Source organism: Giraffa tippelskirchi, chromosome 3 (assembly GCF_054371585.1).
Source record: "Giraffa tippelskirchi isolate mGirTip1 chromosome 3, T2T-mGirTip1v1.2.pri, whole genome shotgun sequence".
NCBI lineage: Eukaryota > Metazoa > Chordata > Mammalia > Artiodactyla > Giraffidae > Giraffa > Giraffa tippelskirchi.
Genome location: NC_137277.1, coordinates 192,398,719 through 192,425,678, shown reverse-complemented (window position 1 = coordinate 192,425,678; position 26,960 = coordinate 192,398,719). Strand labels below are relative to the sequence as shown.

General features: G+C 44.2%; 1 long non-coding RNA gene across 2 annotated transcripts in view; it reads right to left on the bottom strand.

The window, feature by feature from the left end:
• Positions 1–159: 159 nt before the first annotated feature.
• LOC145540544 (uncharacterized) overlaps positions 160–26,960 on the bottom strand; it is a 42,236-nt gene continuing 15,435 nt past the window's right edge. The window contains exons 4-6 of one of the 2 annotated variants that reach the window (XR_014078384.1): positions 15,305–15,397; positions 1,620–1,983; positions 160–1,011 (exon numbers count right to left, since the gene is read on the bottom strand). This is a non-coding gene — a long non-coding RNA (uncharacterized LOC145540544). Of the gene's footprint in view, positions 1,012–1,619; positions 1,984–13,895; positions 14,415–14,905; positions 14,974–15,304; positions 15,398–26,960 lie in introns of those variants that run through there. The other variant, XR_014078383.1, reaches the window with a different exon arrangement.

Sequence of the window (26,960 nt, the reverse complement as noted above, 5' to 3'; positions counted from 1 at the left end):
AGTGAGATCTTAATTCTCTGCCCAGGATTTGAGCCTGGGAAGCCTGGATGCGAACCAGGAATCCTAACCACCAGACCAGCAAAGGCTAGAGGCTAGAAGCTATTTTTCCCCAGATCTTTGCCCCCCAGTGAAAAATGTTTTTACCATGGAGGCAGAAACTGTAAATGCAGATGTAAAATTTATTATTAGGGACATAGCCTAGCAACAAGTGGGAGAGCACAGAGAAATGGTTTGTTAAGATAGAAGCAAGACAGAGAAGGGTGTGGTGCCCCCCCAGCGAGAGGGGCGCAGCAGAGGCGGTCACGTCATTTACACAGGGCAGTTCTTCTGGGTCTTTGTCTTCCTTCAGGCCGATTACCTGGTTCCTTGTCCCACACCTGACCGACCCTGGGACCCTCCCCTGGGTGCACACTCACCCCACAGGCAGGATGGATCTCGAAGTGAAGGCTTCTGGGAGGAGCCAGACTCATATGGCCTGGCATTCTCTCTTGAGTTCTGACCCAAGAAGCCTTTCTGCGCATGTGTAGTGTCTCCCGTGTCCCAAAAGTCTGGGGGCAGAGATCCCTTAATCCTCTCCTCACACAGGCTTCTGCCCTCTCTTTGTCCTTTCCATGACTATTACCATAAGGTGTTTACAAGAGACAAACACTGGCTATTTCCTCTCTGTTGTGACTTCCGTTTCAGAGGGCAAACAGGAGGCTGACTGTAAATACCTAGACTGGAGCCCACCTCTCTCTTCTCTCAGAAATGCTAACAGTTGTAAGTATCCAGCCTGAAGCCCACTGCTTCACGTCCCATGAAATGCAAACAGGAGGCCAGTTATAAAGGTCTAATCTGGACCCCATCTATCCCCTACATCAATAACACACTAAAATCAACACACAGTGAGACTCGGGGTCTGTTGGGAGTCACATCCGTTGATTGTGGTCCCAGCTGGTTCCCTCTGGTTTTGTTTGTAGCTTCCTCTCTTCTCTCCAGACCCTTTACCTTAAAGACTTTTGTTACATCCTGCTAAAAGGTGTGAACAAGTTAAAGGGTTGAGAACAAGGACACCCCTATTAAAGGTTTCAGATGCTGCTACGGTACCCCGAACCTTTCCTGAGAATACTGCTGGGGGTGGGGGTGGGGGTGCATTCAGGCTGCAGGGCAGACAGCTTGCTCTGCATGCTCGTGTGGGGAAGGGGGGCACAGCAACAGGGGCTCTGCCTGCCAATTCCAGAACCACTCACAGATTGGCTCCAGAACCGCTCCTGAAGTGACAAGAAGGGGTGTCCCCCTCCTAGACCTGGAGGGAGGGGTGGGGTCTGCAGGGCTCCTGGAGTGACAAGAAGGGGTGTCCCCCTCCTAGACCTGGAGGGAGGGGCGGGGTCTGCAGGGCTCCTGGAGTGACAAGAAGGGGTGTCCCCCTCCTAGACCTGGAGGCAGGGGCAGGGTCTGCAGGTCTCTTGGAGTGACAAGAAGGGGTGTTCCACCTACTAGCTGTGGAGGAAGGGGTGGGGTCTGCAGGGCTCCTGGAGTGACAGGGAGAAGGGGTGTCCCCCTACTAGACCTGGAGGAAAGGGTGGCGTCTGCCCTCACCCTCCAACACGCCAGTGCCGAGAAGGGGAGCCAGGACTCACCATGAACCTCAGGGTTGGTGCAGACAGCACAGGTGCAGGGGGCTGCCCCTAATGGGAGGGAGGCTTTAGGTCAGGGCAGGGCCTGCATGAGCTTCCTGGGGCGGCCGTGACAGGCGAGCACACACGAGGCTCTGAAGAGCAGAAGCCCCTGCCCCCTCGCAGTCCTGGGCACTGGACGTCTCGGGTCAGGCGTCCCAGCGCTGCGCTCCTGCCCGAGGCTCCAGCCCAGGCTCCTTCCTGCCTCTTCCAGTTTTTTGGGGTCCAGGAGTCCCCGGAGCCCACACTGTTTCAATGTGTCCAAAGTGGTTTGTGAAGATTTTTGCGGGAGATTTCTCGCTGGATGATGCTCCACATTTGGGTAGACCTGTCGAAGTTGATCGTGATCAAATAGAGACATTAACGGAGAACAATCAACATTATACCACGCAGGCGATAGATGATATACTCCAAACACCCAACTCAAGTGCCGAAAACCATTGCATTAACTTGGTTAATCACTCTGATGTTTGGGCCTGCAGCCCTCCTCCCTCAGGCCTCAGCTTCCAGAGTGTGCCTTTCACAGGAGAGATTGATTTCCTGCTTCCAAGGAGACAGACAAGAGATGGAACCCTTAACCTTACCCTTGAATTGTGCCCTTGAACATGATACTGGGGATGGGAGAAGGACTGGCCAATCTCCAGGACCTGCAGTGCTTTTTTTTTCTTTGTACTTTTCACTAGCTTTGCCTGTTTACTAGGATGTGGGCTGAAGTTGTTCTTTGTGCTCACAATTTACTCTCTTCAGAAGCCACATGGAGCCATCAGAGAAACTGAATTTCAGAAGATATAGCTAATCAGAAACCCAATGTTCATTATTCAGAATTGTTTGCTTTTCCTGGAGTAAATAGTTACTAGAACCACAAACTAACTAATCAAAGTTAATACCTCTACTATATAACATGTAACACGGATTCATCTGAGCTTCGTTTACTCACACACCGAGGTGCACATCTGAGCTGTCCCTGGTCTGGGCAGCAGAGCCTTTCAGTGAGCTCCCCCAGGCTGAGTGAGAAACAGGAGCATCTTTTCTGCATTCATCACGCACTAGGCTGGGTGTTAGGAATTCACAGGTATTGGGACCTTTAATGATCTGAGTGACATGTGTCACCGAGCCAGGCTGTGCTTCCCGTAGCGCATGCGTGCTCCGGCATGGTCAGCTCTGTGACCCCACGGACTGCAGTCTGACGGGCCCCTCTGTCAATGGGGTTTTCCAGGCAAGAATACTGGAGTGGGTTGCCATTTTCTTCTCCAGGGGATCTTCCCAACCCAGGGAAGAGGAGTTAGGACATGTCCTGTGGATCAAGGGTAAGGAGGAACACCAAACCTTTGGGTGTTTGGTGTTTCTCCTGGCCCAGTTCTGTTCAGTTGCTGTCTGACTCTTTGTGACCCCATGGACTGCAGCACGCCAGGCCTCCCTGTCCATCACCAACTCCGGGAGTTTATTCAAACTCATGTCCATTGAGTCGGTGATGCCATCCAACCATCTCATCCTCTGTCGTCCCCTTCTCCTCCTCCCTTCAATCTTTCCCAGCATCAGGGTCTTTTCCAATGAGTCAGTTCTTCACATCAGGTGTCCAAAGTATTTCAGTCTAATTGACAATCCACACACAGGATTCTCCCTGAGGCTCTGCTTGTCCAGGGAACCAGAGTTGAGCATGAAGGTCTGCTGCCACTCTGTGGCTATATCCAGCAGAACAACTTTAAAACCAGTTCTCGAGGAGTCTCACTATTCAAGAGGCCTGTGGTGGTTTAGTAGTTCAGTCGTGTTCAACTCTTTGTGACCCCGTGGACTGTAGCCTGCCAGGCTCTTCTGTCCATAGCATTTTCCAGGCAAGAATACTGGAGTGAGTTGCCATTTCCTTCTCCAGGGTAACTTCCTGACCCAGGGATTGAACCCAGGCCTCCTGCATAGCAGGCAGATTCTTTACCAACTAAGCCACCAGGGCAGCCTAATTTTATTCAAAAGACCTGAGAGGCTGTAAATGACACCTGCCCTTCAAGTAATGTCCCTGGGAAAATCATCAAAAGAAGAATTCAAAGCAGGACCCAATTTCAAGAGGTACGCTGCACTCACAGTCTAAAGTCCAAAAACACTTGGAAACATACTCCACATGACTACCTCCTAAAACGAGGCCAATCAACCCCACCACGAGGAATCACCTCATACAGCTCAGAAAGACCAGTATCAAAAAGATCTACTGAAACTAAATCCCACAGAGGGCTTAGAGAAAAAGAAATCCTCCTTTCCTCCTTGTTGGTATGCAAATGCGTACAGGAAACATACAAAGCAGCATAGGGATTTCTTTAAAAAAAAAAAAAACTAACATATTGCCCTTACTTTTATAACCCAAGTTATTAGAACTACGACCTAGCTTTTTAAATATACTAATCAAGTTCTTAAATACGTAAGGCTCATAGAGACAGACAGTCCATAGTTTTGACATTTACTCGGAAGAAAATAAAAAATCAATTTTAGCGATACCACCTCACAGCTGTCAGAATGGCCATCATTAAAAAGCCTACAAATACATGCTGGAGCGGTTGTAGAGAATAAGGAACCGTATGTAATTGACCAGTGACACTATACTTACTGATGTGAACATTTTAGTGGCATGTATAAATACGTGTTGAGCAGTGTTATGATAACTATTAGTGTTGGCACAATGATTATTTTTTTCATGTCTTTTTCACATATTCCTTTTGAGATTCTGTTCCATTATACATCATCACAAGATATTAATAGAGCTTCCTACACTATACAGTGGGCTTCCCTCATAGCTCAGTTGGTAAAAAAATCTGCCTGGAATGCAGGAGATCTGGGTTTGATTCCTGAATCAGGAAGATCTCCTGGAGAAGGAAATAACAACCCACTTCAGTGTTCTTGCCTGGAGAATCCCATGAAACGAGGAGTCTGGCAGGCTACAGTCCATGGGGTCACAAGAGTCGGACAGAACTTAGCGACTAAACTGCCACCACCACACTCTACAGTAGGTTCTGGTGGTTTCTTTCGTGTGTAGTAGTATGTATCTGTTAAGAATCCCAAACCCCTAATTAATCCCTCCCTACCTTTTCCCCGAGGCCAGGGGTGACGGCCGAGAGGAGTTTCCCCAGGTCCAAGGAGCAGTGGCTGCGTGGGCACAGGAGGGCCGAGAGGAGTTACTCCACATTCAAGGTCAGGAGGGGCCGTCGTGAGTAGATACCCCTCGCCCAAGGTAAGAGAAACCCAAGTAAGACAGTAGGTGTTGCGAGAGGGCGTCAGAGGGCAGACACACTGAAACTATAACTACAGAAAACTAGCTAATCTGATCACACAGACCACAGCCTTGTCTAACTCAATGAAACTAACCCATGCCGTGTGGGGCCATCCAAGACACCGGGTCATGGTGGAGAGGTCTGACAGAATGTGGTCCACTGAGAAGGGCATGGCAAACCACTTCAGTATTCTTGCCTTGAGAACCCCGTGAACAGTATGAAAAGGCAAAAAGATAGGACACTGAAAGATGAACTCCCCAGGTCTGTAGGTGCCCAATATGCTACTGGAGATCAGTGGAGAAATAACTCCAGAAAGCATGATGGGATGGAGCCAAAGCAAAAACAATACCCAGCTGTGGATGTGACTGGTGATGGAAGCAAAGTCCGATGCTGTAAAGAGCAATATTGCATAGGAACCTGGAATGTTAGGTCCATGAATCAAGGCAAATTGGAAGTGGTCAAACAGGAGATGGCAAGAGTGAACGTCAACATTCTAGGAATCAGAGAGCTAAGATTGACTGGAATGCGTGAATTTAACTCAGATGACCATTATATCTACTACTGTGGGCAGGAATCCCTTAGAAGAAATGGAGTAGCCATCATGGTCAACAAAAGAGTCCGAAATGCAGTACTTGGATGCAATCTCAAAAACGACAGAATGATCTCTGTTCGTTTCCAAGGCAAACCGTTCAATATCAAAGTAATCCAAGTCTATGCCCCGACCAGTAACGCCGAAGAAGCTGAAGTTGAACAGTTCTATGAAGACCTACAAGACCTTTTAGAACTAACACCCAAAAAAGATGTCCTTTTCATTATAGGGGACTGGAATGCAAAAGTAGGAAGTCAGGAAACACCTGGCGTAACAGGCAAATTTGGCCTTGGAGTACAGAATGAAGCAGGGCAAAGGCTAATAGAGTTCTGCCAAGAGAACGCACTGGTCATAGCAAACACCCTCTTCCAACAACACATGAGAAGACTACACGTGGACATCACCAGATGGTCAACACCGAAATCAGATTGATTATATTCTTTGCAGCCAAAGATGGAGAAGCTCTACACAGTCAGCAAAAACAAGACCGGGAGCAGACTGTGGCTCAGATCATGAACTGCTTATTGCCAAATTCAGACTTAAATTGAAGAAAGTAGGGAAAACCACTAGACCATTCAGGTACGACCTAGATCAAATCCCTTATGATTATACAGTGGAAGTGAGAAATAGATTTAAGGGACTAGACCTGATAGACAGAGTGCCTGATGAACTATGGACAGAGGTTCATGACATTGTACAGGAGACAGGGATCAAGACCATCCCCATGGAAAAGAAATGCAAAAAAGCAAAATGGCTGTCTGAGGAAGCCTTACAAATAGCTGGGAAAAGAAGAGAAGTGAAAAGCAAAGGAGAAAAGGAAAGATATTCCCATCTGAATGCAGAGTTCCAAAGAATAGCAAAGAGAGATAAGAAAGCCTTCCTCAGTGATCAGTGCAAAGAAACAGAGGAAAACAACAGATTGGGAAAGACTAGAGATCTCGTCAAGAAAATTAGAGATACCAAGGGAACATTTTATGCAAAGATGGGCTCAATAAAGGACAGAAATGGTATGGACCTAACAGAAGCAGAAGATATTAAGAAGAGGTGGCAAGAATACACAGAAGAACTGTACAAAAAAGATCTTCACGACCCAGATAATCACGATGGTGTGATCACTCACCTAGAGCCAGACATCCTGCAATGTGAAGTCAAGTGGGCCTTAGAAAGCATCACTACGAACAAAGCTAGTGGAGGTGATGGAATTCCAGTTGAGCTATTTCAAATCCTCAAATATGATGCTGTGAAAGTGCTGCACTCGATATGCCAGTGAATCTGGAAAACTCAGCAGTGGCCACAGGACTGGAAAAGGTCAGTCTTCATTCCAATCCCAAAGAAAGGCAATGCCAAAGAATGCTCAAACTACCACACAATTGCACTCATCTCACACGCTAGTAAAATAATGCTCAAAATTCTCCAAGCAAGGATTCAGCAATACATGAACCATGAACTTCCAGATGTTCAAGCTGGTTTTAGAAAAGGCAGAGGAACCAGAGATCAAATTGCCAACATCTGTTGCATCATCAAAAAAGCAAGAGAGTACCAGAAAAACATCTATTTCTGCTTTATTAACTATGCCAAAGCCTTTGACTGGGTGGATCACAATAAACTGTGGAAAATTCTGAAAGAGATGGGAATACCAGACCATCTGACCTGTCTCTTGAGAAACCTGTATGCAGGTCAGGAAGCAACACTTAGAACTGGACATGGAACAACAGACTGGTTCCAAATAGGAAAAGGTGTACATCAAGGCTGTATATTGTCACCCTGCTTATTTAACTTCTATGCAGAGTACATCATGAGAAACACTGGGCTGGAACAAACACAAGCTGGAATCAAGATTGCCAGGAGAAATATCAATAACCTCAGATATGCGGATGACACCACCCTTATGGCAGAAGGTGAAGAAGAACTAAAGAGCCTCTTGATGAAAATGAAAGAGGAGAGTGAAAAAGTTGGCTTAAAGCTCAACGTTCAGAAAACTAAGATCATGGCATCTGGTCCCATCACTTCATGGGAAATAGATGGGGAAACAGTGGAAACAGTGTCAGACTAGTTTTTTGGGCTCCAAAATCACTGCTGATGGTGATTGCAGCCATGAAATTAAAAGACGCTTGCTCCTTGGAAGGAAGGTTATGACCTACCTAGATAGCATATTTAAAAGCAGAGACATTACTTTGCCAACAAAGGTCTGTCTAGTCAAGGCTATGGTTTTTCCAATGGTCATATATGGATGTGAGAGTTGGACAGTGAAGAAAGCTGAGCGCCAAAGAATTGATGCTTTTGAACTGTGGTGTTGGAGAAGACTCTTGAGAGTCCCTTGGACTGCAAGGAGATTCAACCAGTCCATCCTAAGGGAGATCAGTCCTGGGTGTTCATTGGAAGGACTGATGTTGAAGCTGAAACTCCAATACTTTGGCCACCTCATGCGAAGAGTTGACTCACTGGAAAAGACCCTAATGCTGGGAAGGATTGGAGGCAGGAGGAGAAGGGGACGACAGAGGATGAGATGGTTGGATGGCATCACTGACTCGATGGACATGGGTTTCAGTAAACTCCGGGAGTTGGTGATGGACAGGGAGGCCTGGCGTGCTGCGATTCATGGGGTCGCAAAGAGTCAGACACGACTGAGCAACTGAACTGAACTAACCTTTTCCCTCTGGTAACCATACATTTGTTTCCTATTTTTGTGAGTCTACCTCTGTTTCATAAATAAGTTCATTAGTATTTTTTTACGTTCATTCCACATATAACTGATACCATATTGTATATGTCATTCTCTGACTTCACTTAGTATGATAATCTCTAAGTCCATCTATATGTGGCTGTAAAAGGCATCACTTCATTCTACTTTATGGCTCAGTAATAGTCCACTGTGTGTATGTGGTTGTCTGTGCATGGAAACACATAAACAGACTATTTATCTGAAATGTGCAAGAATCTGCTTGCAATGCTGGGGACCTGGGTTCAATTCCTGGGTCAGGAAGATCCCCTGGAGAAGAAAATGGCAACCCACTCCAGTATTCCTGCCTGGAGAATCCCATGGACAAAGGAGCCTGGCAGGCTACAGTCCATAGGGTCGCAAGAGTCAGAGATGACTTAGCACTCTCTCTCTTTCTTTCAAGAGGGTTTGATTAAACAGACTATTTATCTGAAAATGTGCATGTGTACCTATGAATGTCATTGCTCTCTGTCCTGTGACCATTCAACCAATAACATGATGGTTCATGTTTGTAAACAATATTCAATTTCAGCTAAAAGTTGCTTGACTGTGTTAAGGATGGTGACATCCACAGTTCAGTTCAGTTCAGTAGCTCAGTTGTGTCCAACTGTTTGTGACCCCATGGACTGTAGCACACCAGGCCTCCATGTCCATCACCAACTCCCGCAGTTTACTCAAACTCATGTCCATTGAGTCAGTGATGCCATCCAACCATCTCATCCCATCGTCCCCTTCTCTTCCCACCTTCAATCTTTCCCAGCATCAAGGTCTTTTCAAATAAGTCAGTTCTTCGCATCAAGTGGCCAAAGTATCCATAGCTGACTCCCAAAACTCCCCAAAATTAAAAAATAGCAAATGCATGAAACCACTTCTGTGTGAGCATGGTGGGTTAGTCCTAAGTTCATCATGATGTCTTATTTAAGGGGAAATAGTAGATGATTTTATGTGAGATGGCCCTGAAGTAAGGACCAGATACCACATACAGTTCATTTATAGAAATACACATGGAGCATTGGCCAGAAATTAAGAGGCATATTGTGGGGCAAATGGATACTTTTTCACATCCTCATAATTAAGCTCTGATTATCAGCAATGATAATAAGCATGTTGACCACAGATGATTTGACTTCATGTTATATATGGTAAATATACATAGCTATCATATAGCATTAATGACTTCAATGACCCCTATAAAAATTAATACCAACTGGAATCTAAAGTGGATTGAACTGTTTAATGTGTTGTATAGTATCAACTGGCTGATATACACACTTAAACACATCGGATAATTCATGATTTTACCTATCATGTAATAAATATTTAAATAAAAAGTACCATGGTTTATTAAAGTACTATAATAAACCATAGTACTATACTTATATATGTAGAAGGGCATATAATTCTCCAAGTAAACAGCACTATTTGCTTTTATGGCATCAGTTTTGAATGCTTGTATGTCACTTAATGATAGTGTTTATGTCCTGTAAGCAAATTGTTTGGGGACTAGTTTAAGCTGAATTTCAACTTTGAGTGCTGATGGGAGAGCTAGAGCATCCTCCCTGAGTCTTAAGGAGAGAGATTACTCTCCATTTCTTACAAAGACGCTTACATTTTAGCAGGTTACTTTTAATAATGCTTACTAGTGCTGTAACAACAAAAATTACAAAAAAATATAGAACAGATGCCAGTTCTTCAATGGACTCTCTTCCAATTCATATGTGTTGATAGGTCCACTACTGGGAATCCAAAAAAACATTAGCTAAGAGGTATCAATGTTACACTTTATTGTTTTGATATACAAACTACTGGGACAACTGCCAAAATGACAGTTAGGAATACTAGGGATAATACATCCATTTATTGACTAGATCACAGAATAGCATATGCAAATTACAAGTATTATTTCAGTTTGATGTGAAGGGGTAGTGTTGAAGGAGTTAGCTAGCGTATAATTTTCTGGGTCTCCTAGAGGGTCAGATAAGAATACTATTAGAATTATTAAGACTAGTAATAAGAACAAAGCAACCAAGGGATCCTCAACTTTATAGTTTGGATGAAATGAGATTTTGCTAGAACTGGATGAGATCCCTATTGGATTACCAGACTCTTGTTTCATGAAAGATTAGTAGTTAATCGACTGCTAAAACTGCAATAAAAAAAAAAATGGGAGGATAAAATGGAAGGCAAAGAATCAAGTGAGGACCAGAATCCTCCTCTGATTCTTTTGAATAACTTAGTGCCAATGGGAGGAATGGGAGGAATGGCGAAAACAAAATTTGACAAACCTGTTTCTCCTCTAAAGGACACTGAGACTCACTGCAACAGGTAACATATAAACGCTACGGCTATTAAAGAAACAGTAAGCTGATTCTAATGTTCATAATTCTAATACAGTGTAAAATTCACGTGGCAGGCTTCTTGCTACACGAATGAAAGAAAAAACGTGGAACCTCCATTTCCATGTAAATAACAAATAATCCATAGATTGTTTACATATTGGTACATATGACTTGCACTTCATGTACAACATATTGCTAGAAATAAATCTGTTGTGATTTCATTTGCAAAAGTAAACAAATACAAAGCAAACAATGGGAATTTCATTATATTTGATGGGGATGGTGGATCAATAAATGCACTGTTAACAATTATGATTAACATCTTGAATTTTCAAATGTTCATCATTACTGTTCCTACAGTCAAAACACAATGATTTTTCCTTTCATTGCCATGTTTCAATTCCAAGTAAGAATATTGATGACATTCATTGTATTGTTAGGTTTATAAGATTTTTTCCAAAATCTTCATAAATTTGTAGTAGGTTTGGATTTATTAACATGGTAGAATTGTTTGTGTTATCCTAATGAATTTTGATGAGTGATTTTGGGGATTAATTTTCTTTTAATATATAGGGTAACTGTTAGTAATTTTGGGTAAGGCAACAGCTATGGCTATTAAGCATGATGCTGAGGTTTGAGTTAAAAATTGTCTTGGGTATATTTCTTTTCTGTAATGATGGAAATACAGATTAAAGTCACAATGCAATATTTGTGCACATTCACTAAACAATTAGAATCAAGATTAAATATTAACAGCAATGTAGAAAATCGGAAACCATACGCTTTGCTTGTGGATATGGAAAATAGTAGACTATGTGTACAATAGTTTGGCATTTCCTCAGAAAGATAAAAATACACTTACTGTTTATTTCACCAATTCCACTCTTGGATATACATGTCAATAACTGAAAACAGCTGTTCAAACAACAACTGGTACACAACTTCTCATAGCAACGTTATTTACAATAGCCCAAAGGTAGATGAAAGGTTGTTGCTGAGCCATCAACGCCGCCAGGATTCTTGGCCTCCAGAGAGGAATTCAATCCTGGGCCAGTGACGAGGCTTGATCACTCTGAGCTTTTGTGTAACAGTTTTATTAAAGTACAAAAGAGAGAGAGAAAGCTTCTGACATAGACATCAGAAAGGGGGAGAAACAGTGCCCCGCTGCTAGTCTTTAGCCAGATGATACATAGCTACTAGCAGGCTGCTGCTTAGAGAAAGGAAATGTCTCAAAACTCAGAGAGTGGCGCCAGGCCCCTCACCCACAACATGCACTGAGATAACACTGGCACCAGGTGAGTCATCCCAGGCCATAAAACGACAGACATGGATCTTGAAGAAACACAGGTTTCCAAGCAAAAACAGAGTCTCATTAGCATAGCTTGAGAGAACATTTGCATGAGTAAAACACACTGGTTTGCCAAGTTTCTGAGTCTTGGGTGGAACTGACTTGAAGAGAGACAGAGTCTAGGGTAAAGACATAGTTCATTAACGTAGCTTAGAAAACACTTCCATAAGAAAAGGGCATTGGTGAGCTCAAGGTCTGAGAAAAGTTAAGTTCAGATGGAACCAGGTGTCATCATGGCAACACAGAATTTTAAAAGAAACCTCCTTTCAAGTTTGTATGAAGAAGGGGAAAAAAATCTGACACTTGCAGTTTGTTTCCTCCCTCTGGAGACCCCTGGCCTTCTCTCAGAACCCATTCAACTGTCCACCAGGAGATGAGTGAATATGCAAAATAAGGCAGATGCAAACGCCTCAACAATAATCTACCACACAAAAAATACAGTGAAATGGCGTGGCCACCATGCAAGACATTACAGAAATTCCTCAAAAACTAACAAATGGAATTAACATACAATGTCAATTCCAATTCAGGTTTTGTACCTAAAAGGTCTGAAAAAAACGGGCTGACAAAAAAACAATTCTACACTCATATTCACAACAGCATTATTCACACTGGCCAACAAATGGAAGGAATCCAAGTGTCCATGGGCAGACAATTCCACAAACTGTGGTATACACACAATGGAATATGATTCAGTCTTTAAAAGTAGGTAATTCTGACCATGCTCCAATGTGGATGAACCTTACAGCCGTTACGTTACAATGTGGATTAACCTTATAGTCATTATGTTGTGTGAAACACATCAGACCAAAAAAGGACAAACATTCTGTGATCCCACGAGTGTGAGACATCTGAACAAGCCAAACTCAAAGACACAAAAGACAGAAAGTGACTCCCAGGGGTTGAAAAGAGTTGATGTTTCATAGACGCAGCTTCACGTGGGGAAACTGACTTCCCATAACATCTCCAAAACCAGTTATACAAATAATTGGAAACGATGTGCAATCAAATGAATGTAGAAAGAAATTTCCCAACTTACACCAAATTCACTCAAACTTCTCAACAGACAAAATGCAACACTGTATCTACAGTACTTCAGTTTTGTTTATGAATTTTAACCAGAAAAACTAAAGTCTATCCAAAAAAGGATATAAAATTTATAACATGACCTTTAAAAAATTAAAAATTTAAACTCTGTAAAAGACCTTATTCAGAAAACCTAAACACAAGCCACAAACAGAGAAATATATGTACAAAATACATATCTGATAAAGGGTTGTACTTAAATAATACTAAAAAATCTGCAACAACCTTATTAAAAATGTATAAATCTGAACACCTGGCCAAAGAAAACATACAGATAGTAAATAAACATCAAAAATTATACATCATTAGGAAATTACAAATTAAAACTACAGTGAAGTAGCACTACACACCTATTAGAACCGGTAAACTCACAAAAAAAACAGTGGCTTCCCTGGTGGCTCAGTGGTAAAGAATCCACCTGCCAATGCAAGGGATTCAAGTTTGATCCCTTATCTGGGAAGATCCCACATGCCACAGCGCAACTTAGCTGTTTTTTTCCAAAGCTAAACAAGGCTCACCTGAGGATCAAACACTGCATGTCTAGTATTTAGAAAACAGCTTTGAAAAAGTATCCAAACAAACCCTATCATGCAATCACCCACAGCAGCTCCACTTGTAATAGCTACAAACTTTCAAACATCGGATGTCTTCCATAGATGACTGTATAAGCAAACTGGGATACATCCAAAGTGAGGGGGAGCAGAGGCTACCCCAAAATACACCTCTTCAGCATGAGAATTCACTTCAGTCGCTCAGTCGTGTCCGACTCTTTGCGACCCCATGGATTGCAGCACACCAGGCCTCCCTGTCCATCACCAGCTCCCAGAGTTTACTCAAACTTATGTCCATTGAGTCGATGATGCCATCCAACCATCTCATCCTCTGTTGTCCCCTTCTCCTCCTACCTTCAATCTTTCCCAGCATCAGGGTCTTTTCAAATGAGTCAGCTCTTCGCGTCAGGTAGCCAAGTATTGGAGTTTCAGCTTCGACATCAGTCCTTCCAATGAACATTCAGGACTCATTTCCTTTAGGATGGACTGGTTGGATCTCCTTTCAGTCAAAGGGATCTCAAGAGTCTTCTCCAACACCACAGCTCAGAGGCATCAATTCTTCGGCGCTCAGCTTTCTTTATGGTCCAACTCTCATATCCATACATGACCACTGGAAAAACCATAGCTTTGACTAGACGGACCTTTGTTGGCAAAGTAATGTCTCTGCTTTTTAATATGCTGCCTAGGTTGGTCATAACTTTCCTTCCAAGGAGTAAGCATCTTTTAATTTCATTAGAATTAAAAGCATGAGAATTATTTGGAGCTAATTAATTTTTTTAGAGGACACATGATCATTTCTGAAACCCACATCAGGACGGCTCTCCTGTGAGTCACATTCACCAGAGAATCTCATTTTGAAGGAAGTCTCTCTCTCTATCAGATAGAAGGAAGACAGTCTTGAGAAACTCTTTATCAACAGGAAAAGGTAAGATGTAAATCTGCACAACAACCATACCCTTCTTTTCTTTTGTTTTTTATTTGTTTGTTTGGCTGCGCCGAGTTGACCTTCATTTAGGCAAGCCAGATATTTAGCTGCAACATGCAAACTCTTAGCTGTGGCATGTGGGGTTGACCAAGGATTGAAGCTGGGCACACTTCTTTAGGAGGGCAAAGCGTTAGACATGGAATGGTTTCTCCAAAAACACACAGGCACACATGTTACTAAACGGGTTTGTACAAGTGAAGGCAGTTCACACTACAGCACTGTGTGTTTACAATGATTTACATGGTAAATGGCATGTTATTTACTTTTAATTACAATGGGAAAAAAGAATGTAGTATTGATTACAACATGAATAAACATTACAAACATCTTTATTGATAAAAATTCCATACAGAAAAGGCCACTCTGATTGCATATTCACCTTGTCTGCTTTAAGTCCACCAAGGTTGTCCAAATGACAGAAAATCTCAGTAACACTCCAAACAAAAACTAGATGAGGATGGGAAAAAAGATACATTCATACAATTGGGACAACTGCTGAAAGTGGAATGGGCTTGTGAATTACATTATAATGTGGAAACCATATGATTTCCTGATTTCGGTGGTTATGTGCTGGTTCCGCATGAGAAAGCGTCCATTTTGGATAAAACGCATGGAGTATTTCAGGTGATGTGGTAAATGGGAGTACTTTTTACCATTATCAGGAGCTTTCTCTACATTTTAGATTACTGGAAAGTAAATTATTTTTCAAAACAACCATGTCAATACACACAATAAAATAAGACAGGCATGAAACTTTCTTATAGAGGCCAAGACTTACCCAGACCAAGTTCAAGGGAAGTTATGATAATCATTGTCACCGTGGAAAGAGTCCATTAGTAGCCACCATGTCTTGGGTCCTCTGGATGACCTACTGCAGGATAAACAGATTTTACAAATAAAATTTTCCACATAACTTCACAAAAAGTTGTTAGAATACATTCAGTAAAGTTGAATAATTTGAAATCAATATACAAAAATCAGTTGTGTTTCTATACACCAACAATCAGAAAAATAAATTAAGAAAATCCCACTTATAATTGCATCAAAAAAAAATAAAACATCTAGCAACAAATTTAACCAAGGATATAAAAGACCAGTAGTCTATTTCCATATGATAGAAACTAGATAGCTAGAAAGCACTGATAAACTAAAGAAAACACAAATAAACAGAAATATATTCCACACTCAAGCACTGGAACAATGAGTAATTAGAATGTCCATTCCAACCAAAGCCATCAGCAAATGCACTGCAATCACAAAAAATATCCAATGGCATTTTTCATAGAAATAGAAATATTCCTAATATCAGTCTGTAACAACTAAGGACCTTGAACAGCCAAAAAGACTCTGAGAAAAAGAACACAGTTGGAGGCATCTTCCTCTCCGGCTTCAAACTACATCACAGAGCTGTAGTAACCACAACAGTGAGAAACTGGCACCAACACAGACGCACGGACTCGAGAAAAGAACAGAGAGCCCAAGAATGAACCCACATGTACGTGGTCAGTTCATGAAAATCAAGCCAAGAACATGCAAAGAGAAAAGGACAGTCCTCTCAAGAAAGAGTGACAGGGAAACACTAAAGAACATCACTGGTCACCCTCTAGATCATCTAACAGAAGTCTAACTGAAAACCCACCATTTTGCACATGGAGCTGTTTCCCGGCTGAGTCCTCTGAGACAGACCTCCAGTCAGCGCTCAGCTGGACACAGGAAACGTCTACTTCATCCTCATTTTTCCCTCTTGCAGCACCTCCCTGCTGGCGGGCACTGAGGCAACCCCGCTCCTCTCAGCCTGGGCTCAGCCCCGTTATCCAGAAGCCCGAGCCCTGACGGCCCTGAGGAGACAAACCTCCCGCCAGCTGGTCACCGAGCCGAGTCTGAAGGCAAAGCGTCCTGTGCCCGCGGGTCAGAGGGGCGTTTGGCGCCCCCTGTGGGCCGCCAGAGAAGAGCGGGCAGCCCCGCGCTCACAGAGCCCAGAGGGCTCACCCAGAAGCAGCTCTGCTGTGAGCACTCAGACTGGAAGCCCAAACTGAAATGGAGAATAGCTCCATGACCCTCCTCAAAACACGGCTAAAGAACCATCAGAGTCTATATGGAATGCAGCCATGAAAGGAACGCATTTGAGTCAGTGCTAATGAAGTGGATGGACCTAGAGCGTATTGAGCAGTAGTCAGAGAAAAATGAATATCACACATTAATGCATGTATTTGGAATCTAGAAGGCTGGTACTGACCAATCTGTTTGCAGATTAGCAATGGAGATGCAGACAGAGGCAACAGGCTTGCAGACAAGGGTGGGGGACAAGAGGGAGAGGGGAGTGAATGGAGAGCAGCACGGACGGACCGCCGGCCAACGGGAATCTGCTATGCGACTCCGCGACTGACCCTGGGACTGTGATAACCCAGGGAGGTGGGGCTGCGCGGGAGGAGAGAGAGAGCCTCAAGAGGGTTAATACACCTGTGGTGAATTCATGCTGATGTACGACAGAAACCAAACCAATAGTGTAAAGCGATCATCAATTAAAAATAAATAAATAGCATACTATCTAAAAATACCTAAAGTTAGTAATTTCAAAATAACCTGGCTGACAATTTGGGTATGGAAAACATGTAAGAGGTTTCAGCAGTCCATTCCTACTTTCCAGCATTTCACACGTGCTTCCTGAATGGCACTGCTAGAACAGTTTGCATCACTGGGGTATTGTGGCTGATAATGCAGACTCTGAGAACAGATTGCCTATTTTAATTACAATCCACCATTTTCCACCACTCTGAGCCTCAGTTGTCTCTTATTTAAATTGAGGTGGGCTATAATTGTACCCTATTTCATGGAATGTGTTGAGGACTAAATAAAAGGCCCTTTGAATAGTGACAACCACATAGTTAACTCTCTGTGAAGGTTAACTCTTTTTTTTTTTTTTTTTATAAATTTATTTATTTTAGTTGGGGGCTAATTACTTTACAATATTGTAATAGTTTTTGCCATACATTGACATGAATCAGCCATGGGTTTACATGTGTTCCCCTTCCTGGGCCCCCCACCCACCTCCCTCCCCATCCCATCCCTCTGGGTCATCCCATTGCCCCGGCCCTGAGCTGTCTCATGCATCGAACATGGAATGGTGTTCTGTTTCACATATGATAATATACATGTTTCAATGCTATTCTCCCAGAACGTCCCACCCTCACCTTCTCCCTCAGAGTCCATAAAATTGTTCTATGCATCTGTGTCTCTTATTCTGTCTCGCATATAGGGTTATCGTTACCATCTTTCAAATTCCATATATATGCATTAGTATACTGTATTGTTTTTCTTTCTGGCTTACTTCACTCTGTATAATGCGCTCCAGTTTCATCCATCTCAGTAGAACCGATTCAAATGTTTTTTTTTTTTTAATGGCTGAGTAATATTCCATTGTGTGTATGTACCAGAGCTTCCTTATCCACTCGTCTGCTGATGGACATCTAGGTTGCTTCCATGTCCTGGCTATTGTAAACAGTGCTGCGATGAACATTGGGGTACACGCGTCTCTTTCAATTCTGGTTTCCTCGGTGTATATGCCCAGCAGTGGGATTGCTGGGTCATATGGCAGTTCTATTCCCAGTTTTTTAAGGAATCTCCACACTGTTCTCCATAGTCGCTGTACTAGTTTGCATTCCCACCAACAGTGTAAGAGGGTTCCCTTTTCTCCACACCCTCTCCAGCATTTATTGCTTGTAGACTTTTGGATAGCAGCCATTCTGACTGGTGTGAAATGATACCTCATTGTGGTTTTGATTTGCATTTCTCTAATAATGAGTGATGTTGAGCATCTTTTCATGTGTTTGTTAGCCATCTGTATGTCTTCTTTGGAGAAATGTCTGTTTAGTTCTTTGATCCATTTTTTGATTGGGTCGTTTATTTTTCTGGAATTCAGCTGCAGGAGTTGCTTGTATATTTTTGAGATTAATTGTTTGTCTGTTGCTTCGTTTGCTATTATTTTCTCCCATTCTGAAGGCTGTCTTTTCACCTTGCTTATAGTTTCCTTTGTTGTGTAAAAGCTTTTAATTTTAATTAGGTCCCATTTGTTTATTTTTGCTTTTATTTCCAATATTCTGGGAGGTGGGTCATGGAGGATCCTGCTGTGATTTATGTCGGAGAGTGTTTTGCCTATGTTTTCCTCTAGGAGTTTTAGTTTCTGGTCTTACGTTTAGATCTTTAATCCATTTTGAGTTTATTTTTGTGTATGGTGTTAGGAAGTGTTCTAGTTTCATTCTTTTACAAGTGGTTGACCAGTTTTCCCAGCACCACTTGTTAAAGAGATTGTCTTTTCTCCATTGTATATTCTTGCCTCCTTTGTCGAAGATAAGGTGTCCATAGGTGCGTGGGTTTATCTCTGGGCTTTCTATTTTGTTCCATTGATCTATATTTCTATCTTTGTGCCAGTACCATACTGTCTTGATGACTGTGGCTTTGTAGTAGAGCCTGAAGTCAGGCAGGTTGATTCCTCCAGTTCCATTCTTCTTCCTCAAGATTGCTTTGGCTATTCGAGGTTTCTTATATTTCCATACAAATTGTGAGATGATTTGTTCTAGTTCTGTGAAAAATACCATTGGTAGCTTGATGGGGATGAGTTCTTAGGGCCAACAGACCTTTTGTCCTAGTGTTTCCAGTTTCTGAATGATAAAGTCAGGCTGTTTCCAGGAAGCCAGGAAGGGTCAGGTTTCATATCAGCACTTTAGAGATTTATGGTAAACAAAAGATGTGTTCTGCAGTTTCTCACTCTCACAATTCAGGAGTGAAGCTATTTTATATTTCTGCTTTGCTGCCTATGAAATTAAATGAATCAGAACTCAGAAGTTTAGCACAAAATAATGCCGCCCGGTTTTCCAGCCATAATCAGGATCATTGTAGCTCTGACTGCAGGAAATTAGTGCCACGCTAATTGTGCCTGGTTTGGCGGTGTCACTCCCTTGAGGAGGAGAAAGGATTTGGGCAGGGTGAAGGAGACCACGGTTGCTGTGCACATGGAAATAAGGGTGGAAGGAATAATAATACTTGTCATTCAACAGGGACCTTCTGCCTCAAGGCTTAGCCTAAGCTGTGTAGTGAGATGAATCATTCCACTAGCTAGGAACATTAGAAAAAATCAGTGCCTGAGCTCAAACCAATTAAGTAAGAATACCGAGTGATGGGACCTAGCATCAGTATACTTAGCCATATGATTTCAGTAAGAAGCCAGCCCTGAGAACCATTGCTCAGAGGGTCAGATTGGAGTTCAGAGAATCCCAACACCCCAAATAAAGACTTAGGTTCATATATCCCCTTAAGGACCAGGGAAACAGAGGGTGTGTTATTGCAACCAGAACCAAGAAGGAAATAGCCTTTTCAAGGATTTCTCTCTACCCTTAATCTCCTCACACACTGAATAAGGCTGACCTAGGTAACCAATGCTAGAATGAAGATATTAAGTGTATAGAATGACTGTAATTCTCTGTCACTAAAATACAGGGCTACCACGACCATTATGACTACACTGTATCTTTGCTAACTTGTACAAATAATTTTAGGAGATCAAACCAGTCAATCCTAAAGGAAGTCAACCCTGAATATTCATTGGAAGGACTGATGCTGAAGCTGAAGCTCCAATACTGATGCGAAGAGCTGACCTGATGCGACAAGCCAACACATTGGATAAGACCCTGATGCTGGGCAAGGTTGAGGGCAGGAGAAGAGGGTGACAGAGAGGAGATCACTGGATGGCACCACTGACTCAATGGACATGAGTTTGAGCCAATTCCAGGAGATAGTGAAGGACAGGGAAGCCTGGTGTGCTGCAGTCCACGGGGTCAGAAAGAGTCAGACATGACTGAAGTCATAACAACAACAACTAATTTGGTAAGAAAAATTTCCTAAAAACGGATTTGTTGAATCAAAGCGAATGGAAATTTTTAATTCTAATATGTACTGCCAAATTGTCCTCTAGAAAGATATAATCATGTAACATAACTACCAGTATGCATAATGCCTCTTTTCCTGTATTCAATTAAAACTCTGATTACTGAAATAAATAAATAAATAAATAAATTTGCTGTATGTCTCAGGAAGCTCAAACAGGGGCTCTGTATCAACCTAGACGGGTGGGATGGGGAGGAAGATGTGAGAAAGGTTCAAAAGGGAGGAGATATATGTGTACCTATGGCTGATTCATGTTGAGGTTTGACAGAAAACAGCAAAATTCTGTAAAGCAATTATCCTTCAATTAAAAAAAAATGTTTAAAAAATAAAAAAATAAATAGATGTTTAAAAAAACCATATGGAATGAAATGAACATAAACACAAACTTTGCAACTGACACAATTCAATTAAAAAACTATAAAAATTTTAGAAAACAACAAAAGACCTACATGACCTTTGGCCTGGTGATGAGTTCTAACACACAACAAAAAACCCAACTTACCAAATTATGAATATAAATTACTTAAAACATTGACTTTTACAATTTTATACATTGACTCTGTGAGGGAACTTACTCAAGAGAACCAAAAGACAAACTGTTAAACGAACCACTGACCACCCGCCCTTGCCAGGCCCCAGAGAAGAGAAAACACTTGCAGGAGTCTCCTTACAACAGGAGGTCCTGGTAAGGAGCCAGGAACTAACCAGCTACCACCAACCAGGACTCTGGAGAGGTCAAAAGGAGATGGGGGACTCCAGTCCAAGGTCCTACCAACCTCCCAGGATCCTCCTCGCTGGAATCCGTCTCAGCTGAGGGATGCGTGTGCCCCCAGGAAGGATCCCAATTCAGAATGACGGGTAAGAGACAAACCAGAAACTAACCCAATGACCATAAAACCTGAGACTGTGAGCCGCGTGGCAGAGCAGTTCTCTCCGTTTCCCTCGCCCTCCCGCCCTCCACCCCGGCAGCCCTTCCCAATCAAGCCTCTCGCTTGGACAGCGCTCCGTCCTCGGACAACTCACTTCCAAGTGTCAGACAAGAACCCACTCTCAAGCCCCGGAAGGGATCCCCCTTCCTTCATCAAAACCAATACCCAGGAGAAAATATCTTCAAAATGCTGTCTTGTGGAGAAGGAAATGGCACCCCCTCCAGTATTCCGGCCTCAGAAATCCCGGGGACAGAGGAGCTTGGTGGCTGCAATCCAACAGCAGGGCATTTCTGAGGGGAGGAAACAGCCCCAGGAAAGCTGAGGCGCTCGCCAAAGGCCCCAGAGCTTTTGATAGCACAGCCAGAACTGTGGCTGAGGATTCCCAGCTGCCAGGCCTCTTGATCCTGGCCTCTCTCACCAGATACTGTGTGGAAAACCAGAATCTAAAATATGCCCTGGTGGCTCCGTGGTCAAGAATCCGCCTGCCAGTGCTGGAGATGCAGGTATGATCCCTGGTGTGGGACGACCCCACATGCTATGAAGCAACTAAGCCCGTGTGCCACAACTGCTGAGCCTGTGCTCCAGATCCTGGAAGCCACAACGCCGAGCTCACATACTGCAACTACTGAAGCCCGTGAGCCTGTACCCCACAATAAGAGGAGCCACTGCAGTGAGGAGCCCGCACACCACTAGTTATGGCCCATGCTCCCCAAAACTAGAGAAAAGCCCACACACAAAGACCCAACACAGCCAAAAATAAATAACATCGTTTTCCTAAAAAATGCATATCTGACAAAGAATCTGTCCTCAAACTCTCCAAGAAGGCTAGAGCAAACAAGCCCATTCATAACTGGTAAAGATTGAAATAGACATCTGGCCACTGAGGGTATCCTGATAGTAAACGATCAGACAACATACTCAAGATGCTGGTGGGATGCATGCACAGCATGCAAACATGCCTAAATGGAGATCAGGGAAACCCAGTTAAGAGAAGAGACTCAGGATCAGGAAAGGAAGTGAGGGAAGGAGGCGCATCGTCATATTCAGAGAAGCCCAGCAGAGAGTTCTGCAGGCGGAAGAGGACGAGGAAGCAGGCTGGAGCTGCGTCAAGGATGAAAGCGGGAACTAAAGCAGGGTCCCTCAACCTCCAGGATCTAATGCCTGATGATCTGAAGTGGAACTGGTGTAATAACAATAGAAATAAAGTGCACAATAAGTACAATTCACTTGAATCATCCCAAAGCCTTCCCCAACTCCTGTCTGTCAAAAAACTGTCTTCCACAAAAACCCCTGAAGCCAAGGAAGGATTTCGAGTGTACTCAGCTGTCCCAGGCTGCTGGCTTAGGGAGATGCTGAAGCAGGGGTGTCTCAAGAGGTAGAACCTCCCTTGCGTGGGGTCCTCAACAGACCTCCAATAGCCTTGGAGACGATGGGAGAGACTTGTTTCATTTTTTAAATATCCGTGTGGGATAAACTTAAACCCTAGCAATCCTATTACAGTCCTCGTAATAAAAAGTTTTCTTTACTGATCTGTGAAGTACCAACTGTGAAGACCACTGTTCTAATATACCTCATAGTGTTGCTGACCCTTCCATGGATATAATTATGTGAAATTGAACTTATTCAATAAAAATTATGAGGCATTTGCCCTGTGCCCAGCACTCTCCCAAGGTTGGGAATGCAGTAAAAATACTCCATAAGATGCACAGCTGGTAGGCATATTCTTTAAAAAAGCCATTTAGCTTTTCACCTATAGTTTATCCTCAATGTCAACACTTGCTGATTAAAGACCGTGCTGCATAGAAAGGTCATCAAAAACCCAGGAGCCAGGTTCCTGGAAGGATATCCCATTCTCCCTCGGACAGTCCTCCACCCTCTCTGGGTCTCAGTTTCCTCATCTGCAAAATCATGGACAACTGACTATAATTCATCCTTGGAACCCAAGCCTATTGAGGGAGAGAGAAATATCAACCAGGCCTACTCTAAGGCCAGCATGATGGGCCAGATTTAAAGAAACCAGATTTAAACAAAAATATGTCCTTGCTGGTTTTCAGTTAGACAGACAGATACAATGCTGGAAGGAGCCCCTGGCCCTGCGGGATTTGCCTGGGAAACTCGTCTGGGAAATTCTTACTCATCAGGAGATGGCTCCTGAGCTGGATTTCCACAAACAAGGGCACCCATGCAAAGGACAAGCCTGCAGAGCTCCATGCCCGTCAGCCAGAGGAAGAGACTGACTGCAGGTTTGCAACAGCTCAGCATTTACAAGTGACCTCCCAGGGCCTTTGCCAAACTGCTGGGGCACCGCTGGCTTCTCTGCTTCCTTCCCTTTTCTCTTTTCTCAGAAAATGCACATTTCTTCACAGAATGCCGCAGTGGAAGGAAAACTGACCTTCAATTTTTGAACCTCAATTTACAAAAAAGTTAGAGGTTCTAGGGGGTTTGTTTTTAAAGAACAACATAATTTAAAATTTTTAAACGTTTAAACTGAATTTTTATTCAGTTCCAAGATACCAAACTCATTGCACACGGTCTCCATGGAAAGGCCCCTCGGCGGGACAGCCACTGATTCCTCAAAGGAAGGGCAGCAAGGTGACCTCCTCCCTTCTGTTCCGCCTGGGTGGCCACCAGGTGTTTTAATCCATGCCCCTCTAAGGTGTAATTCTGAAACCCTTTCCTTTCCCTGGGCTTCCCCGATAACTCAGTTGGTAATGAATCCGCCTGCAATGCAGGAGAGCTGGGTTCAACCCATGGGTTGGGAAGATCCCCTGGAGAAGGGATAGGCTACCCACTCCAGTATTCTGGCCTGGAGAATCCCATGGACTATAAGCATAGCCCACAGGGTCCCAAAGAGTTGGACACCACGGATCGACTTCCACTTTCACTTTTCCCTTTCCCATCCCAGCAGGAGGCCAAGGGCTGGCAAGACTGCAAAAGAGAAGGAAGCAGAGCTGGGCGGCTGTACAGAGTGGGGTTTCCAGGGGTCCCAGCAGGTGACATCTCCATGAAGGATAAATCCCTTGGACTCTCCATTGGCCAAAGGCGACTCTCTCAGAGCAACGGCCCCTCTCAGGTTCTGCTTACAGAGACCTCGCTGGGGGCTCTAGGCTGCTTGGGAAAACCGCGACTGAGCTTTATGCCAGGGGGTAGGCTTGGGAATGTCCTCAAAACCTTATCCCAAAGGTGACCCCTTCCCGGGACAGAGGTTAGGGGGCTCCAAGGCTGTGCCAACAGGGAGACTGTAATACGTGCTTCCCTCCACGCACCACCACCGAGCCCCAGTCCCCTTACCTGTGGTTCGCACGGAGGCCAAACAGGAGCAAGAACCCACAAAAAGGGCGCTCACACCCGCCACACGCTGGCTCCCAAGACCCTGCCAGCTCGCCTGGGACCCACAGCAGGAGCTAAGAGGAGGCGCACAAGCGTGCCAGGCACCCTCGGCACCAGACCCACGCAAGGGGCACTCCGCCCTGACGCCCGCTCCTGGGAAAGGCACGGGCCTTATTACAGTGCCCGGGGGAACCGTAGCCAGGGCCGAGCAAATCCTGTCACACCCAGACCGCGTCCACGTGGAGCCGGAGAGTCCATGGACTCACTGGCCAGGCGTCTGTTCCCTTTCCCGCCAGCGCCAGGAAGGAAGCGTGCCCATGCCCCACTGCGAGCACTGCGCCGGTACACGAACTCCCTCCGCAAGGACACCACGCCAGGCTGGACTCACCGAGACCAATGCCGCCAAGAGAACCGCGTGGTGGGCCTGGCTTGGGCCAAGGGGCACTGCAAGCCCCTGCAGACAACCCAAGGTTTTAAATGGAAAAAGGACTTGAATAGACCCTTCTCCAGATAAGACATAAAAATGGTCAACAAGCGGGTGAAAAGATGTTAAACATCATTAGCCATGATGTAAATGCAAATTAACACCATAAAGTCACAACCTCCAACACCAGAAGGCCTACAATCAAGAAAAGTAAAAATAACAAATGTTGGCAACAATGTAGAGAAACTGAATAGTTTCCCACAGAAAAATGAATAAGTTGTGGAGACGGATGAGAGAATATGCGTACAACGATGTGAATGTAGTTAATGCTATAGAACTATATACTTGAAATGGTTTAAATGCTCAATGTTACATATTTTTAATGGCAATGAAAAAAAAATGAATGAAGCAGTTATATACATGTTACAGCATGGTTGATCATTTAAGATATTAAGTCAAGTAAGTCATAAGAAAAGCCACCCAGGTCATACGCATGCTGTGTGTTTTAAATCCACAGTTTCTGAAGACGAGTGACAGTGTCCACTGGGAAGGCTGGGCTCCATACACCGAAGAGCGGCACTGGGCTCTGTCTACACCACACACGGAAGCCAGTCTCCCTCACCAAGCCGCCCTCTCCTGGGCCCTCTGAAGAAAGCCACCCTCAGCATCAGCCACTCACAGGAACATCCCCCCACGTTTCCTCACCTTTTCCTTCAGCACCTCCAGCTCCCGGCAGGTCCAGAGGAGACAGGGCTCCTGTCAAGTGTGAGCGGGACGCCACAGGGTCCCAAAGCTGAAGCCCCAGTGTGTCCTGAGGAGACCCGGCTTCCATCAGCGTCATCTCCCCCTCCGGTTGTCTGGAAGCCCAGGCTGTCTCCAGGGACTCTGCCCCGAGGGTTTGACAAGCCAAAGCCCCAGCGGATCCTGAGGAGACTGGGCTCCAAGTGGCCATGCGCAGACCAAAGTCTGTGGGCAGACCATGCATTCCTGCCAGCTCGTGGAGGCAGGCTCTGCATTCACAACCGCAAAGAGAAAGGTGCGGACCAAGGTGCTCTCACAGTTCCGCTGAGGCCCTGGCCCCTGAGGGCAGTTCTGCAGTGTCCACTAAACTGTGTAGTTCAGTTCAGTCACTCAGTCGTGTCGGATTCCTTGTGACCCCATGGACTGCAGCACATCAGGCCTCCCTGTCCATCACCAACTCCCGGAGTTTACCCAAACTCATGTCCATTGAGTTAGTGATGGCATCCAACCATCTCATCCTCTGTCATCCCCTTCTCCTCCTGCCTTCAATCTTTCCCAGCATCAGGGTCTTTTCCAGTGAGTCAGTTCTTCGCATCAGGTAGCCAAAGGATTGGAGTTTCAGCTTTGACATCAGTCCTTCCAATGAGCACCCAGGACTGATCTCCCCTAGGATGGACTGGTTGGATCTTCTTGCAGTCCAAGGGACTCTCAAGAGTCTTCTCCAACACCACAGTTCAAAAGCATCAATTCTTCAGTGCTCAGCTTTCTTTATAGTCCAACTCTCACATCCATACATGACCACTGGAAAAACCATACCCTTGACTAGACGGACCTTTGTTGACAAAGTGATGTCTCTGCTTTTTAATGTGCTGTCTAGGTTGGTCATAACTTTTCTTCTAAGGAGCAAACGTCTTTTCATTTCATGGCTGCAGTCACCATCTGTGATGATTCTGGAGCCCAAAAAAATAGTCAGTCACTGTTTCCCCATCTATTTGCCATGAAGTGATGGGACTAGATGCCATGATCTTAGTTTTCTGAATGTTGAGTTTTAAGCCAACTTTTTCACTCTC